This window comes from Pezoporus flaviventris, unplaced genomic scaffold, assembly GCF_033815535.1.
Source record: "Pezoporus flaviventris isolate CSIRO_AGI_PZ_B2104156 unplaced genomic scaffold, CSIRO_AGI_Pfla_v1 ptg000097l, whole genome shotgun sequence".
Lineage (NCBI taxonomy): Eukaryota > Metazoa > Chordata > Aves > Psittaciformes > Psittacidae > Pezoporus > Pezoporus flaviventris.
In genome coordinates this window covers 4,128,915-4,146,507 of record NW_026892645.1, presented here as the reverse complement: position 1 = coordinate 4,146,507, position 17,593 = coordinate 4,128,915, and the positions used below count along the sequence as shown (strand labels likewise).

General features: G+C 41.6%; 1 long non-coding RNA gene across 2 annotated transcripts in view; it reads left to right on the top strand.

Annotated features, from left to right (window-relative positions):
• The first annotated feature begins 864 nt into the window (after positions 1-864).
• LOC133281209 (uncharacterized) overlaps positions 865-17,593 on the top strand; it is a 56,307-nt gene continuing 39,578 nt past the window's right edge. For both annotated transcript variants that reach the window (XR_009747427.1, XR_009747428.1), the window contains exon 1: positions 865-999. This is a non-coding gene — a long non-coding RNA (uncharacterized LOC133281209). The remainder of the gene's footprint in view (positions 1,000-17,593) is intronic.

The window sequence follows — 17,593 nt, the reverse complement described above, 5'->3', positions numbered from 1 at the left end:
CTGCTCTTTTTAGAAGTTGTGGCAAGTTTACTGAGTTGTCCCATAGCTATACAATTTTGCAGTATTTTTTATGCCTATGTGCTTTTAAAAATCAATGTAAGAAGAAAATGTGGCAAAAGCTAAAGTGAGCATACGAAGCCTGAGATACGAAATCTCTTTAAGAAGCTGACAAAAAATGGAGACTTCTCCAAAATGGTTAAAAAAAGAACATTAAATGAAAATTCACTTTGGATTGAGCCTTTCATGGTGGAGGTACCACCTCTACACGAGCCGTTTGTAGAGTGGAAATTCAAGTGTTGTGCTGCACTGGTGCATTTTCCAGTTTCCTGCAGTGGCTGTGGTTGCAACATCAACCCAGTCATTTACGACTGCAGAAAGAAAAGTAACCTCCATTAAGCATGGGAAGGGTGCTCCCCAGCACTGAGGATGTGTGTTTTGTGAGGATCCTCAGTAAGCCTAGTTGTCTCACATGAATGGATCAAAATCTTTTAGAAAGCCTATAATTTAGGAAGTTTATTCGGAGAACTCTAATGACACTATTGTCATCACCATCAGATGCTGTCCCTCTGCTATTACTGAGGATTACACTGCATAATGAAATTACAGTTCTGCTTTGCAGTGTTTTCAGGAAAGAGGCATTTGAGGCCAGATCAGTAAGTTACATATAGCAGATCCATTTTGTGTTACAGGTTTACAGTATTGGTAGAGAAAAGAAATAATGACCTACCATGACTTGTCAGGAGTATCAGCTCAGGAACTGAGGCACAAATACAATGCAGCATTAGAATTAGAGGCTTTTCTGTCTCTTTATAGGTTTTTAAACTTTATTGATAGAAGTCTCTTCTTTTTTCTTTTTTTCCCAGGGGAATTTCCTTCTGCACTGCCACCAAGTCAGTCACCTGGAAGCAAAAAGGCACTCGTGTTCTGCCTTGTTACCACCCTGGCCATACCCCTGAATATCTGCAGTACGGCACCAGTTTTGCTGAGGAGATGGCAGTGGTGAGTAAACTCTTAGAAATTTCCTTATGTCCTGCTTCTTACATGACACTTAAAGGAGAGGTGCATGCTTCATTGGCAGTTCTTGGGTAACCTGTTGTCTTATCTTCACTGCCACACCCGGTTACTTTGATAAGCAAAGTAATACCCTTTACCATGTTAGGGAAGTTTAGATGAACCATCATTTCAGATGGGCTCCTGTATGTGAAAGTAACTGAGATTCTAATAGTTACAGATTTGATATACTGATATGAAGACCCTTTCATTTCTAATTGAAAACACAAACTGCATAAAATGTTGTTTTAGTTGGGCATCTTGTTCTAATCTGAACTGATAAGAGTATTCAGACTTAAGTAGCTTAGGCTGCTATCAAAACTGATCAAATGGATTTGCCAATCTAACCGACATCTATTCATACTGAAGCTCCCTGAATTCACCTGATGCTTCCTTCAGAAAACATTGTTGCCTGCAATTAGCACTGTAGATTTTGTGATGCTGAATTTCCCTTTGCTTCTTTGTATCTTTTGAGTTTAAATATTTGCTAAATACTGGAAAAAACCCTGAGCACTGGGGGTGGGGGGTAATTCCTTTACAGAAAACAGTTGTTTTGGTACCTGGCATGGATAACATTGCTGTCCTTGTCCATTTCTCATTAATAACCTGTAAAGGGCAAAGACTAAGCCAGGTCCTGATCTATTGGAGAGTTGGTCTTTCTCTTAACTTTAAATTCATTAACAAAAGGCACAGTTCAGCAGGGTGTAATCTAAACCTTAAAACAATAGGAGAGAACAGTAATGCCTTTCCTTGTCTTTGGATCCCCATTGGTAGTCTCAGCAGAGAAAACATGATGTTTGACCTCACTTGCAGCACTGTCGGATCAGAATAGCAGGGCTGAGCTTGATTCAGACCTCTGCTGACACTGTTGATTATGCTTTGGAATGACAATGATTTTAAATTAGATCTGACTTGGATGCCAAGGAACAGACAAAAGGCTAAACCAGTTTCTGTAGCTGTCAGAATATAAGGTGAGCTTAGACTGCCCTTTTCCAGTCTCTTACTCTCCCTACCAGCTCAGGGGAAATAAGTAACCCCTAGTCTGGCAAAGCCCTCACAAACCCTTAGCCTTTCACCCTGGAGGTAACAAGAACCTCACAAGGCATCTCAGGGTGATGCTTCAGCACAGGACAGTGACTGCTTTGCTAGAAGAGGGTGGTAATTTTGGCTGCTGAAGAGCTTTGGGATAACCCCTTACTCAGGTGAAGCCCAGAAGGTTTCTTGACTGGAGTTCAAGCCAATGAAAAACATTAAATGCCTGCTTAATGTGCTATGTGTTAGGAGGAGGTGAAAAGGATATAAGGTTCATGGCATTAGCTCCTGAATTTTTTGGTGATCCTGAGTACAGTTACTAGGCAGTAACATGCAGTTCTTCTGGATTTATACTGCATTTGCTATCAATTGCAAAGTAGATATGATGCTAAATGAATATGTAGATATGATGCATAATAAAGTGATATCCTGTTTTGGAAGCCTTTCCCAGTGGAACTTGAACAGCTAGGAAAAAAAACATATGCAAGTCAATTCTTTTGCTCTTGAGTAAGAAGGAATAAAACCCTACGATGTGCTTTCATTTGGGAGCACCCTGCTTTCTTTTACCTGTCAGTACCATGGAAGGTGTAAAGTCTCTGTTGTGATACCCTCACTGCATGCTATTTTTCTGTGATGTGATGTAACAGCTCCTGTCCCAGGAAAGCATAGAAACATCCATGTATGGCTGATGTTGAGCCAAAGACGGGGAACTCTCCCTGTCTCCATAATTGTAGTGCAGTTGTGTGTTGGTTTGATTTCTACCTTTGTTTTCAGTCACCTGGGAAAAAAGTGGTGTGTCAATGTTCCAAGTATGTGAAAAGCTTGCTACTCAGTGGGGAAGTAAAGGTCAGCATATTCCCAAACATCAGCTGTTCAGTGAAAAGATAGACTTCTTTTACAGGGAAGGTCAGATCTTGCCTACCTTATTCGTTACTGATTCTGAGTGGGAGTCTTGGCTTAGTAAAGAGCACAGGGTCAGGGTCTGCTCACAGATGGGACCTTCTGAATGCTGAGTGGTACAGTTCTGATAATGGGGGAAGGTGCTGAAAGTTTTAGCAGTGATGTTAGTGACTGCAGGGCCAGTCTTTACAGTTGCGTGCATATGGGTCAGATCTTCACCTTGGGGGGTGTTAATGGAAAGACTATTATCTGCTTCAGTGGGCTCTGGAGCAGGCTCTGGATGAGTGGCAGATCCTTCTCAATAAGTATGCAAGAAATGTTTATCCTTCTGAGAACTCTGACTACAGAAGTGGTGTTAATTTGCAGGTCAGGACATTTATTTCCAGCAAAATGCCTGAACTTGTTTCTTCAAGGACTGTAATTTCTGTAACACAAAGGCAAAATACTTAATTTGTAAGCATCCTTAAGGATCTCACAAGAAAACAGGCTTCTTAAAGTATTTTTTCCTCTCTCAACTTGAAATAAACTTTCCAGGGTAGGTGTTCTAAGAAAAATATTTTGGGGGTAACAAGTAACAAAATAAAACTGATGTTTTCCCAACAAGTCAGGGCTGCCCACAGAAATGTTTACTAACATCTGACTTGAGACTTTGTGGTTGTTCTTCTGTATCATCCTAAACATGTAGTAGAAAGGACTATTTCTCAGTTCTGTGCCTTTTGATAATCACTAAAGCCTTTTATCTGAGGAGTTCTCTCTTGAAAATGTTTTTTTTGTTTTATTTGTTATTTAATAGTAAATATTTCAATATTAAGTTATTACTGGTTTTATAAACAAACGTGCAAGAAGCAAATCTTAGAATATGTTACCACAGCCCAGGAGCTAGCCATCGTTTTGGTGTCACAGTAATGAATGGCTGGAGGAATCAATGCAGCCTGAAAGGCTTTCTAAAAGGTAATTTTAGAGGTACCTGTTTGACAACCTTCAGTTTGTTTTCTGAGTTTGTTGAAAAGTCCTGCTCAAAGCCTTTGTGAACTGTCTTAAAACAGTATTAGAAGCTTTTAAACTGTGCTTGTTTCTTTGGCATATATGATACTGCCTTTGCCTTCTGATACAACCGCTTGGGATGCAGCCTCATAATGCAGGTTTCCTGTCATACTGGCACCTCGCAGGTTGCCATAGTGACAGACATAAGAAACATTACTTCAGAAATGTTGCTTTATTACAGTTAAAGTGCATTTTGAACAGGGATCAGATTTCAAGTTACTCCCTGTGTTTTATGTAGGAATAAGCAGAATTACTGGCTTCTACTAATAAGAATTAGTTTGAACCTGCACATCCCCCAACATACATTCAAAAGTATGTTGCAATGTTCTGTATGTGCTTTCCACCACTTTTAAGTAAAATAGGCCAGTATTCCGCTCTTTCTCTCTCTTAGCACATGCACAAATGCACTTTGCTGCTTTGGTACGTTCAAAACTGCCTCCGCTTTCCAACAGTCTGAGAAGTGCTAAGTCATTGCTGCCTTTGACGTGCTGTATCTTTTATTTATAAAGAGCATCTTCAGACTCCATCGATTTTGTTCACATTAGTGTAGAAAAGACACAGAGGGGGACATCTGGGGAGATTTCTGAAGTATTCCTGGCTATGTTGTGTTCCAGCAAATTAATCAAATAACAAGCATTTTGTAGGCAGCAGAGCTGCCTAGCAGCCCTGTGCTGAGCAATCTCTCAGATCTAAGATGGGCTTCCCCATGTGAACACGAAGCCCATGGAGATTCAAGCTGAAAAGCTCATCAGCCATCCTCTCCCCCCGCAGTGCTGCTCCATCACACAGCTGGGGCAGCCCTGGGGCTATCAGCATCCCACCTCTCCACTGATTAAACCTATCCCCACCATTTTGCCTAATAAATAAGATGAAAGGGTGCTCTGGCGAGGGGGAGGAGCTGGGGCACAGCTTAGAAACAGGTGAATTGAAGGTTTGTGGCAGGAATGTTCAGCCCCCGGAGAGCTCTCTGCCATGGGCTCCTCTTCCCCACAAGGCAGATGGCTGAGGTGTACCAGCAACATTACCTGCCAGCTAGTGAACAGCACTCTGCTCTAAAGCACCACTGAAAGGCCTGAAGTACTTCCTTTTAGGTATTTGGAAGTGTTCATTTAAGTGGATGTACAGTGCTGTACAGGACCGGGCTCTCTTCATCCATCTGAGAAGCAGTTGCATTGCAGTGCACCTTGTGCAGGCACGCATGAGTGCAGAGAAATGTTAAATCTACACCTTCTTGAAAGTTGCACCTCTCCATTCCCTCTTAAACAGTGCCTTTCTGTACACAAGTGGTAAGCAGTCAAACCAGTTTGAAAGTACAACTCATGCCTCATGACCATTGCTGACTATGCATTTAAAAACTTACACCACAAAAAACGCCCATGTTACTCCCATGTCTGATAGTTGTCCTGTCCAGAAATTCCTTCATAGCACAGCTGGCAATTGTTAGTACCATTGTGATGAGGGAATTGACTTCCTAATGTAAGAGGCATACAGGGCAGAAAGATCCTACTACTTTTTGAAAAAAAGCTTTGTTCTTTTGACATCTTTTACTTTCTGTTTCTAAAACTCATAGGCAGAAATTACTACTTTTGTGTAGACAGCAAAGGCTAGAGGCCATATTCAAATCATATGCCCTTGTGCATCTAGTTACAATTATGCTGATAGCTCATACTAACATTATAGTCACAAAGTAAAATGTTGATTTCGAGCCTATCCAGCACACTCCTTCCAAAACATACTGTCCAAGTCAGATTCCTTCGTAAGAGAATAGCCTTACTGTTCTAACAGCTCCTTCCTTCCCGACTGCTGTGACCCCTTGTTCCCTGGGTTGGGAACTCTAATGAGTTACTCTAAAATTCCCCCAGTGCACCCCATGCCGTGAATGTTAATGGTGTTCCTATTACAGAGATTAGACTTCTTATTTTACTTCTTGCTCATTCCTCATCTTTCTACTTAAGCAGACATGACCCTATTTCCATTTACTTAACACAGATCTTCAATTACCGAGACAAGCAACAAGCATTAGCATTGGATGAATTCTTGTCTTGCATAATTTTGTTTTCCTGCCCATCAGTTAGTAACTGGGCAAAGAGGTAGATTAAAGTGTAATGCTCCAGGTGTGCTGTGACACTAGAGAACAGTAAGAAGTAACAGAGGGGAAAACATCCCTATTTTCTCATCTCAAAAATGTTAAAACCTCTCTTCAATTGAAACTTTACTATTAAAAATAAGAGCAGAAACATGGCATGGAGAGCTGGAGACCACAGCTTCAGTTTGCACAGGCATAGTGGTCATAGTGGGATGTGTCCACAGCTGTGATTGTAGGTGACCATCAGTGGTTCCTCTGAAGGGTGGTCCATGATTTGAACCTTTTTATAAAGAAGGTGGACCCAGAGGCAAAGGGAATAATTTACTGCAGCTCGTAACAAAGCCTGAAGAAAACCTGTATCAGGAGGAGTTACAGCATCAGCTTACCACAAAGAGCAAAGGGTTTGGCACTAGGAGGGATGAGGCGGTGCCCTGGCTTTTCTCAGGTGTAGGAAGTGGGCCCGAAAGGAAGCAAAATGGGACAGACTTTATCTGATGGTATTCTCTATACCCTCATGCAAACATTGTCTTTTCTTCCCTTATATCCCTGCATGAAACCACACACTTGTGGTTTGCTGTGTAATTAGTGTTGGTGCCGAGAGAAGACAAGAGAACTTCTTGTTAGATGGATTAAAGGGATCTGTGCTCTCCACCGTTTGAGTGACAAGAACCGTGTCAGACCAGTCTGCTGTCAAGTGAAAAAAAAGTGACAGCGCAGTCTGAGCAAGACAAGTTCTCCCACTCTGTGAGTGGCAAGAGGCAGGCATAAACTAGCCCTGTCAAAGAGCAGCCACAGGTGACTGGGTCAAAACAACTGGGGCAGAGCAGATAGAAGTCAGTTCTGAAAGCAAACAGCATGATTCCTGCTTGGCTTAGTTAGAGCTCTCCTGCTGGGACTTGTGTCTTCCTACCAGGAGAATCAGACAATGCTTTCGGGTCAAAAAGAAGGAAGGGGAGGAGGTTGGCACCAGCTTTGGACAAATATTTTCTAGGTTGCAGCCACCAGTTTAGAGCAGTGTTTACATGTAATAACAGTAATTCTTGTGTAGTAAAAGAGCATGGAAGGTAAAACATTCCGAGAAACACAGAGTTCCCTTTCCTTGTGGTGCAGCACCAGTGTATCTGAAATCCACCCTCCAAGCCCATGAACACTTGAAGCCAGAATAAAAGGTGGGAATAAGTGAGAGATCCCCTTTTACTTTTCAGTTCCTAAGAGTTCTGCTAAAAACAAATGTTTCTTAATCATGCTCATTGCATTAAGGGCATTGTCCAGAATAGTTAGTTCCCAGCTTCAGGGACCAGCAGCATGCCAGGAGTGTCACAGTTATTCAATATCCATATCCTTCAGGTGCTGCAGAAATAAGCTGATGAGGAATGAATGCTCCAGATTTGGATTAATAGAATTAATTCTGTGCTGAAAAAAACTTCCTCTTCTATGGAATTCTACCGTAGTTCTGAAATCCACAAACAAATCTGCCTTTTCTATCTCTAACCTGTATAAACGTATACACAGCTTAATGCAAATTTTACCAAGCATGAAAATCAGTTCATTGCAATTACATGGTAAAGAACAGCTATGAAACAATGGTGTTTAACAGTTTCATTCCAAAAGGCTGGAAAAGGGACACAGAAGCTCTTGCTAGTGCAAAGCATGTGCCCACCTGAGAGCCTTCCCATTTACCTTACGAAGCACTAACACAGCACCTTTCCCACAGCCTGAGGAGTGTGCCCAGCTCTCTGCAGGGCAGCTCCTTGCGTTCTTCCCATGCACACGTGCAACTACAGGCACAGACAGCTATGTCAAATATGCATCTGTAGCTTTAAAAGCATCAATAGTGCTTAGGCTGCAGATGTGCTGAGACTATATCTGACCATGTGGACCAGCATATTCTCATTGTTACCTTTACGTTCTGCAGATCTTTGTGATCTTTACCTGTCATGAATCATATTATACCCAGACTGTCAGCTCTTCAGGGCAGCTAATAATGATGGCAACATCAGTTTAGATGGGCTCATACATAGCTGAAAGATGTGTGCCAAAGCAACTGTTGTGAAATGTATAAGGAGTAATAGGGCAAGAAGGGCAAAGAAAGAGATTTAAATGCTTTACAGAAGAACGAACAGCTCTGTAATACTAATGCAGGAGATGAGGAAATAAATCATTTGGTGATGATCAGCAAAATAATGGCATGAAAATAACCAGCAGAGTGACCACAAAACCAGACATGTGCTGAGGGTGAGGCTCAACATAGCAGCATCCCAGCCATTTGATCAATGGCAAAAGTGTTGAAGTTGAGAATTGCATGCAGAGCTGTCAGGGCACATAGAAGCCATAAAATCTACAGTCTCTGGTTAAAAAGTGACAATTGTCCTTTTTCTTCTTTCTTTCTTTTTTTTTGCACCTTACTCTGACTCTAAAATGTGGACAAGTTCATACAAGAATATCAGAGGACCTAGAAATCATTAATCAACAATACCTCCAAGCTATTATGCTTAAAAGTGTCAAGACAAAAATCATGAGTAATGATTTTCTGCAATACATTTTCACAAATTGTTATAAGAAACAATACTTAGATCGTCTTTTCTGGACTGCACTTCTTTCCTGCCTGAAAGAAAGTAATATATTAAATCACAGTGATATCTTAATGGACAGATAAAAAATGCAAAAAAAAAGGATGGAAGATCTAGGAATAAGAGCTTGCCTGTAGTGACTCAGAGCTCAATAGCAGCAAGGAGTCAGTCTGGCACATTGACAATGACTTTCACATGTTAGTTACAAACCAGAGGAGGGCTTCTGCGTTCATTTGCCATGTTGTGAAGTAGCCTAAATATCAAGAATCAGGCTTTTAAACTGTCTTGCAACTCACAGAAGCCTTTGAAAAACTGAGATTTATGATGGACAACTGCCACTAGAACATCTTCATGAACTCTTAGTGTGTTGGGTTGTCTCGAATTTAAGAGCATCTTTTAGGTTTTCTGGCCAGGAACTTTAACTGAAGGCATGCAGGTATCTGGTATTTTCCTGTTGCCTGCAATATGATGGATGAACATTCAATGCTTTGCATAAATCTTGCTTCTGTTGCCTCCTTTTTATCATCAGAAAATAGAAGTTCCTATTAAAATTTTCCTCACTAAGAATTTCTTCATTGCATTTGAGATAAACACCTCAGGAGAAACAGTATCATCAGGAAAGGTCAGAGTGGTTGCTTTGTAAAACATCTTAAAAATACCTTAAAAAATATATTGGGATAGGTCAGACAAACTTTTCAAAACTCAACTGGGAAATTGTCAGCCTGTGTCAATTAAACGATTTTACATTATGTTATCACCTGAAATAACACTCGATTATTAGTATTCTGTGTATTTTAAAGCCTGCAGTTTCTACTCTTAAAACATAGTACTAGGAAGGAAATGGGACAGCTAAGAAGCTGTATCTGGGTGTAGCCTTTCATGAAGACCTGACTGCATGAGGACAGTGGGTTTGGAGATGGGGTGGTGACTGTTTGCTGCTGCTCCCATCCTGGCCAGTGCTGTCATCCCCACTGGTGTGGGCACTGCTGTGACAGTGGCCTGGGCACAGCCTGCCAGCCACAGCCTGATGTGCTGGTGGATGTGGAGCACAGTGCACGCAGCCGTGCCTGTGGGAAGCAGCCAGGTCCCCCCCATGGATAAGCCCTTCACCGGTGAGCACCCTGAGGGCTCCTCCTGAACATTCCTCTCTGTGAAATGTCAGTCCTTCACACTATGCTGCAGTCAAGGATCCCATGTCCTTATCTTGACATTAAAGAAATAGATTTAATTGTCAGACCTCTTAAACAAGCGTTTAATTCCATTCTGTGGGGACTAAAGACACTCTTAAATAATTGAGCGGCTGAGAGATTGGTTATTTCTGTTTTCATTGCCCGTATTGATTTAAGTGTAGTTAATCCTTTCAAATACCCATGTCACACGGGGCCTGATGGCTCTCTTTAGGGCAATATTGTTCCTCTGGCTAGATTATTTGACATCAAGCATTGTAATGTCACAATAAATCCTTCATGTGGGCTGTTCTTTTCAAAGAGAAGTACCAGATGGGGACTTTGCCTCTTACATTAAGCTCTTGGTTTTACTAGTCAGAAGTTGGGCTTGTGAATAATTTTCATTAAATTTTCTTTTGTGCCTCATAAAAGCTACCTCTGCAGCAGTGACATTAAATAATCAGAAGCCCAATTAAACAGGCATGTGGACATAAAACAAACCAAGGTGTTCCCCTCACTGCAAATTAAATATAGTTGTGTGTAAAATAATCTCATTTGGGATATAACCCAATATAGAGCTTGTGGAATAGATTTTACAGACAGAAATGGGGATGGCCGAAGCCAAGATCCAGCAGACATGTTTTACAAGTCTTTGCAACTTTTCTTACTTCTAGTTAAGTCCTAAATCTGTCTGTCTACTTTAAGCTCCATCCAACCAGTTGACTGATACTCCGCTTGTTACTTTAAAATGGATCCAAATGGACCCAATAAATATCTGTTCTCTGAAACTTCTCTTAGTTGATGCAGTCATTTTTGTTTCCTCCTTTACTGTGCTTTTCATCACCATGGAGCCTTTAGAATAACTCTGGCATTAGCTGACTGAGGAAAAAGCAGAGTAATGTATGAATTACCCTTGAAGCAGATCTCATCTTTGCTCATGTTGCTCACATGGATAACTGCTGTAGGAAAGAGTTTTTAACTTTTTTGCTTTGCTTGTCTGGTCCTCCCTTGGGTATCAATTGCTTTGTCTGTATTCCTTCTTTGGTTTAGACTTATTTTGAGGATATTTAATGATCAACTGGTAAAAAGCCTGAATGGTGTTTCTTTGGCTCTGTCTCCAAAGAGTTTACTGTCTAACTACTGAAAATAGCAGCAGGAATCATAGAATCACACAACACTGAGGTTAGAAGCACCTCCAGACATCACCTAGGCACCCCACAGCTCAAGCAAGACCAGCTAGAGCAGGTTGTTCAGGCCTGTGTCTGAGTTTTGATTATCTCCCAGGATGGAGACTCTGCCACCCCTCTGGGCAGCCCCTGCCAGGGCTCAGCCAGTCTTACCAAAAAAATGTATTTTGTTATGTTTAAATGGAATCTCCTATATTTCCTGGGTGTATTCCTCCAGGAGCATGACTGCAGAGAGATCCTTCTCCAGGGTCTCCATTTACATTCACCAGCACTTGTTCTATTGCATTAATAGTCACTTAGAACATTAAAAATCCTTCTTTATTTACCTGAGTACTAATGTACTCCATGAGCTCCAGCAGGAGCTCTGAAAGTTTATTGACAGCCTTTCTGCTTCCAGCATAATTTGCATCCATGTTAGCTAGTTCTGAGCCACCTTTGTTCCCTGGCTATGGCCCATATCTTAAGCTTTTCCACCCATGAACAGGCTGGGCTGTTGAGATGCAAGAATAGCTGCAAGTAGGCAAGCTCAGCAGCAGGCAAGAAGATTTATGGTATTTTCCTTCCTGTGGTAATTTAGTGTGAGCTGCATTGTGCAGGTAAGAAGCAACAGCATGAGAACTCGGAGAGGTGCAGCCATTATGTACCTTTTCCATGCCACAAACAGAGGGCATTCAGCTATCAGTGTAGAGTGATTCATCCTAATATCAAGGATCTTAATGCTACCTGCACCAGCAACCTTTATATTAACCAAGGAAAAGTGGTTATTTATTAATAAGAATTTCTGCTTTTATTTTGGCTTTTTTTAGTAACCAGATGTGTATTTGAATTCCCTGAATTTTATGCATCATCTGGATGCATCTCATTGTATAACCTTTTCTGGCAAAAAATAGTTTGGACTGGCAGCTAAAAGGAAACAGAGGGAATCACTGGTAGCATTCAGGATGCTCCAGAGCCTGTTGGATTGTCCTGAAAGACTGCCCTAAGCAGATCCAAAGCAGAGGGGAGCTAGTAGCCATGCATGACGCTGGAGTTCCTTCCTGATCCCAGCTCAGGCAGAATGCTGTTTTTCTACATCTCTGAGTAGTGAATTCTCACTTGGACTCACTCGGGAGGTAGAAATGTTTCCACATCTGGAATTAGAAGCCATTGGTAAAACCTGAAGGAACAATGAGCTCACATTTATATGGACACCTACCAAAACAAAACTTGGTTTTCCACTTGAAGATAAAAGGAGGTTTTCACAGTTGAAATGCAGCTACAGTGTATTTGTAGCTGCAGATGGACATCCTTTTCCTTTATCCTTACCACAGCAAGTGTCGAGCAGTAGGAAAACTCTTGCCCGGTGTTTTTGATGGTTTTGATGTATCTGAGCCTGTCATTGGTGCACAACCTCCATGGAAAAGGTCCCCTCCCTTTTCTGCCCTTTGAATGATGTTTCCCTTCAGGGGTATTCTCTAAAAAGTCAAAATATGTGTTCTGTGTGGTGCAGTGTACAATAAATCCCATGAACTCCTCCCCTCGAGCAAGCTGAACAATCCCTGCAGACCTGTGCAGGCATCACCAGCCCATTCTTAATACTCCAGAAGTGACTTTTACAGTTAGTCTGGTTACATGGTATGTTGTGTGATAGCATTCTTCATCTGAGGCAAGAACGCACTGCTGAACAGTCAGACAGCACATGCATAGGAAAAATCACTATCACTGGCAAAGCACAGCATCTTGGTTTGATTGCACTGAATTCCCTAACGTCAGAATAGGCACGGGGAAAAGCTGCCGGGTTTGTTCAGTGCCCTAAATTAACATGCTGAACGGGACAGTGAGCAGAGTCATGCCTTGAAGATGATGCAATGGTTGAGATTGACAGTCAGGAGCTTCACCTTGTCTGGAAATCTTCTCAGCATGGATAAAGTCACCACACACATATCACACCAGATTCCTGCTTTTCTTCCTCAGTGTTACTAATGCATACAATTTTACAGGATCTAGAACATTACAGGGGTGATCCTTTTGGCACAGCACTGCATTTTCATTCCCAGTTGCACAGGACAGACATCATCTTCTTTCTTTCCCAGTTTTACTCTGTTACTTTGAAGGCTGAGGATGATTTTCAGGATTATCTTCAGATGCAGGATTAAGTCAGACTTCAGATTTCAAAGGTATAAAATGGTCTCCAGAGGTACACTGAGGTCTTCAGGGAAGAGAGATTCATGATAGGGAGAATGCTTCATATAGTATTAAGCAATATCTTTTCACTGACCACTTTGACAGTGGAGATCTAGTTCCTGAGAGATCCACAGCAAAATAGTTTTCTTTATATTGACTCTTCAGCATGGAAAGCGGACACTTGGGCCTGAATGCACAGTGTATTGCAACCCCAGCTTTTCAAACCTAACTCAGTAGTGAATATACAGAACTCTGCCAGCAACAGAAATGTGTGAATTCCTGGCACGTGTGAGTGTCCAAGCTGGACTGCGAAGCTCAGCACAGCCCTCTGCTTTGTCCTGTCCTTGTCATCCTTCTCTTAGCATCTCTGCATTAGCTTTTACTTCCCTCTTGTCACACAGGCTGCTGGTCCACTTGGAAGGTTGTTCTCACACTACCAACCTTTAACAATAAAAATACAATCTCCTTCTTCAGCAGGAGCAGCTTCCATTGTCCATGTTAAATGACGTTAAAATCTGTTCCTTCTAGATTGATAGATGTCTCTCATGGCTGCCTTCTTTCTAAGTAGGAAAATAATGTCCAAGAGCAAAAATGTGTTAGAACAGACAGACAAGGAAGCTCTGCAAACCCACATAAGTTTGTGGTTTAGGCTTTGGTTTTGTGTGCGAGGGTACAGATACTCATTACACTTGTGGGTGATACCAAATGAGTTTCACTTCTGTTCACTGAACAGATTACATAAAGAATTGGTGTCTGTTACTTGTCTGCTTGGGGTGTTTACAGCAGAGTGATATGCACAAAACCTTTTTTTTTCTTTACCTATTAATTGCCATCCTTCCATTATCTTGCCACATTGCTGCCCTAAGCTCTTTCTGGGTGGTCATAACAGATCTGGGATCTGCAGCGAGGCACAGATAAATGTACAGTTCAGCTCTGTCTTTCTAACGTGCATTTGATCACTGGTTTTCCCAGTTAATTTTAAGAAATACATGTTACTGTCAAATCCTGTCCTTATTAAGTAAGAGTTTACATATTTGATGCATTTTAAAATGACATTTTTAAGAAGTTTTCTTAAGATTATAATGGAGACAGTCTGTCAAGAATGCAGCAAGCAGCAGCAGAGGGGAGCATTCCAACGGCATTACCAAGGCCCTGTGCAGCCGCACACCCAGCACGCAGGCTTGGCTTCGTTATGCCTAGAGGTGTAAGAATAGCTGTGAACAGCTAATAAGAATCAATGCTATTGGAGACATCTGTTTCAGTTTTCATTTTTCAGTGTTATTAGTGCTTATTGGTACAAGGCTCAGGAATGCAGCCAATCCCTTTGAAGTGAAGTGTATTGTAAGGCTAGAGGCATTGTGAGCCTTGTTGATGACCCTGTGTGTAACCTTTCAATTAAACATCCGTAATGCACGGAATGAGAAAAGACCTCCTTAAAAGAGAAGAGTGGGATACTGAAAATCACACTGCTGGCATTTTAGTATTCATTTTGGGGTTTAGAAAGTAATCTCCAAACAAATAACAGGTTCTTCAATTTTTCAGGATTCTTTCGTTTAAAAAAGAAAACCTGTGTCTCCGTTTATGTGAATATGCCACTGCTCTGTTAGTTATTAGTGTGTAAGGAAAGTCCTTAATCTGTGCCCAGTACAAGTAACCAGAGAAAAGGTCTGTTTGCCCTAAACCTAGAAAATAAGATGGAGACCAACCAGAGCTGGAGTCAGCTGCCAGCTATGTCCTGTTTCCCTCAAAAACCAGCCTTCCTCACATGATGTTCAAACAGCATGATGCAGCTCTGGTACCTGGCTTTAGTTAATGAGACCTAGTGCTGACTGAATGCAATATTGACAAGTAAACACAGGTGAACAGAAGCAGAAACAGCCTTAGGGCATGGGGAAAGCAGTACGGTAGGTGAACGGTGGCAATGGCACCTTCATCACTGTTCTCTGCTTCCCATTAGCAGTGGGAAGAATCAGCTAGGAGTTTTCAACAATTGGTATGAAGTCTGAACTCATTAACTTGTGTTTTTTTCCTAGAGTGATTAATACAATTACTTAATTGTACTTACATGGAAAGAGTTACAAATATTACCAAAAATCAGAATGTAATAAAAATGGGCCAAGAGGGAGATGAGAAAAGTGGCAGAGGTTAGTTGGCCTCAGAGATGAGACGTTACAGCCTACACGTAAGTGGGAGAGGAATTACTTAGGATCGTAAAAGCAAGAATGATGGAAGGAATGAATAATTGCAAACCTTGGGCTGGCAGTGAGCTCTGCTGTGCTGTGAGAAAGTCTCATAAGCAGAGGGTGGAGTACGTCACTAAGGACATTTAAATCAATTAGAACAAGGTAGAGTAGAAAATGTCTCCTCAAAAAAATACATATCTTACTCCTTTGGGATGAGATACAAGATGTTACAGTGCCAGTAAGTTCACTGCGTTTTACAATAGGCCACCAACATTGCTGCTGGGATGTAGTTTGGCCTCAGCTGTTAAGAGGACAAGAAGAGTGGCTTCAGGGCTGCCAAGCAAGAGTCCTGACAAAGCCTGCTCCTGAAACCTCCTGTGAGACTCTGACGGTCTCCCGTGGTGGAGCAGCAAATGTATGTGTGTAGAGAAGCATCATCTGGGTGTAAAGTCTTTTTGGCTGTCTAAATAGGGCCTTCAGGGAAAAATTTACAAGGGGAAGTACATGACTAGAGTGGAGGCTCAGCAGTGGTACCCCTGGCTCTGCTGTGGTGCCCTGGAGGCTAGCATCCTCTGGGCTCACGCCTGTGCTGTCATAGCTCATATTTTCTGCAACTTTTACTGACTGTGAGAACATGTGAGCAGTGATGGATCAGTTCTCTGCCCATAACTCTACCCAAGAAACATGTCTTTTCTGATGCCTGAAGTTTCCCTGGGACATGACACAGTGCAGCATCCACCTGCATTGTGTTTTATTTGTGCTATTCAAGATGGACACGGGCACTTTCATTGCGTAAAACACCATTTTCTGCCACCATTATGTGCGCAGCCTCCTTCTGAGGCCAGGCTCTTAATCCCAGCCCATAAAACCCTCTGGCAGATGCCTGCACAATGCTATACAGGGACAGCTTTTGTGAGCATCAGTAGTGTAAACTTAAATGTGTCCTCTGCTTTCTGTCAGAAAAGTGACAGACACTATGGGAAACTAATACGCATTTTAAAGACGTTGTTCTCGCAAGGGCATTACTTCACTGAATAAAACCATGTATTTGCACAGTATTGTCAGACCCTCACCCACCCTTGTTTAAAATCATAGAATCAAGGTCAACGCTTACATAAATCCATTAACTTCATCAAATTCATGGAAGTGGATATGGAAAAAGTTAAAAATTGCTTTTAGTAACTCCTGATGGGTTTTAGATGGGAGGGTTTTCAGCAACATTTAAGGCTATGCTTGCAAAACTCAATGTGTTTGCTTCCTGTATGTATGTGTGCATTCTAGAAAATGCCAGCTGTTACCTGCTGGTTAGGGATACACAACAACACAGAAAGCATTCCTATTATGCTGCAGATAGAGATTTAGTTAAAAGTTGTCCCTGATCAATGCGTGTTTGCAAGAGCCCTTGAATAGCAACAAATCAAGTAAAGCTACCAAAGAAATTTTTCTTCATCTGGAAAGAGGGATCTATGATATTTTTAATGTTTTAGACACTGCTGAATTGCAGTTTCCCAGTACAGATAGTGAGGACATGTTTTAAGCCAGGAACGCTTTTTCTCTGATAATCCATATAGGAATGCACTTAGATTTTCATCACCTGATGACTTCTTGCAAAGCAACACAGTGGCACATTGGGAAAGTGGATGGAAATGTGGAACAAAGAAAACTAGCCCACCGTGAAAGTGGAAATAAGAAAACTGCACATTCCTATGCCTGGGGCTTCTTCGCACCTCAGTATCCTTAATTATGTTCCAGGGTATTTTGGCGTTCCTTCTATTTGCGTTTAGATCTTTCATCAGGAAGTTAATGTTCTCAGAGCAAGTAAGATCTCAAACCCCATAAATCCTAATGTTTAATACGTTAACGATATAGAGATAAGTATTTAATTTTGCTTTATGCATGACAGAGAAGCCAATGACAAATAGCACTGAGTAATATTTATGAGTTCCATGCCTGGAGGAATAATAAGCACCTTAAATTATTGTAAATTCTGACAAGGCACATACATTGAAGACTTTATAAAACTTTCTGCATGTAACTACAACACTGTTGTTCTCCCTGCCGCAGTTCAGCTCCTGCTACTTCCAGCTGCTGTGATCACAAAGCAGTATCTTCCCAAGCCAGAGAAATTTGTGGGGAATGTCTCTGACTGTCCTGCTTGACGTTGTTCTGCCCTGCAGGGCCCAGCTATATTCTGAAATGTGCCATTAAAAGG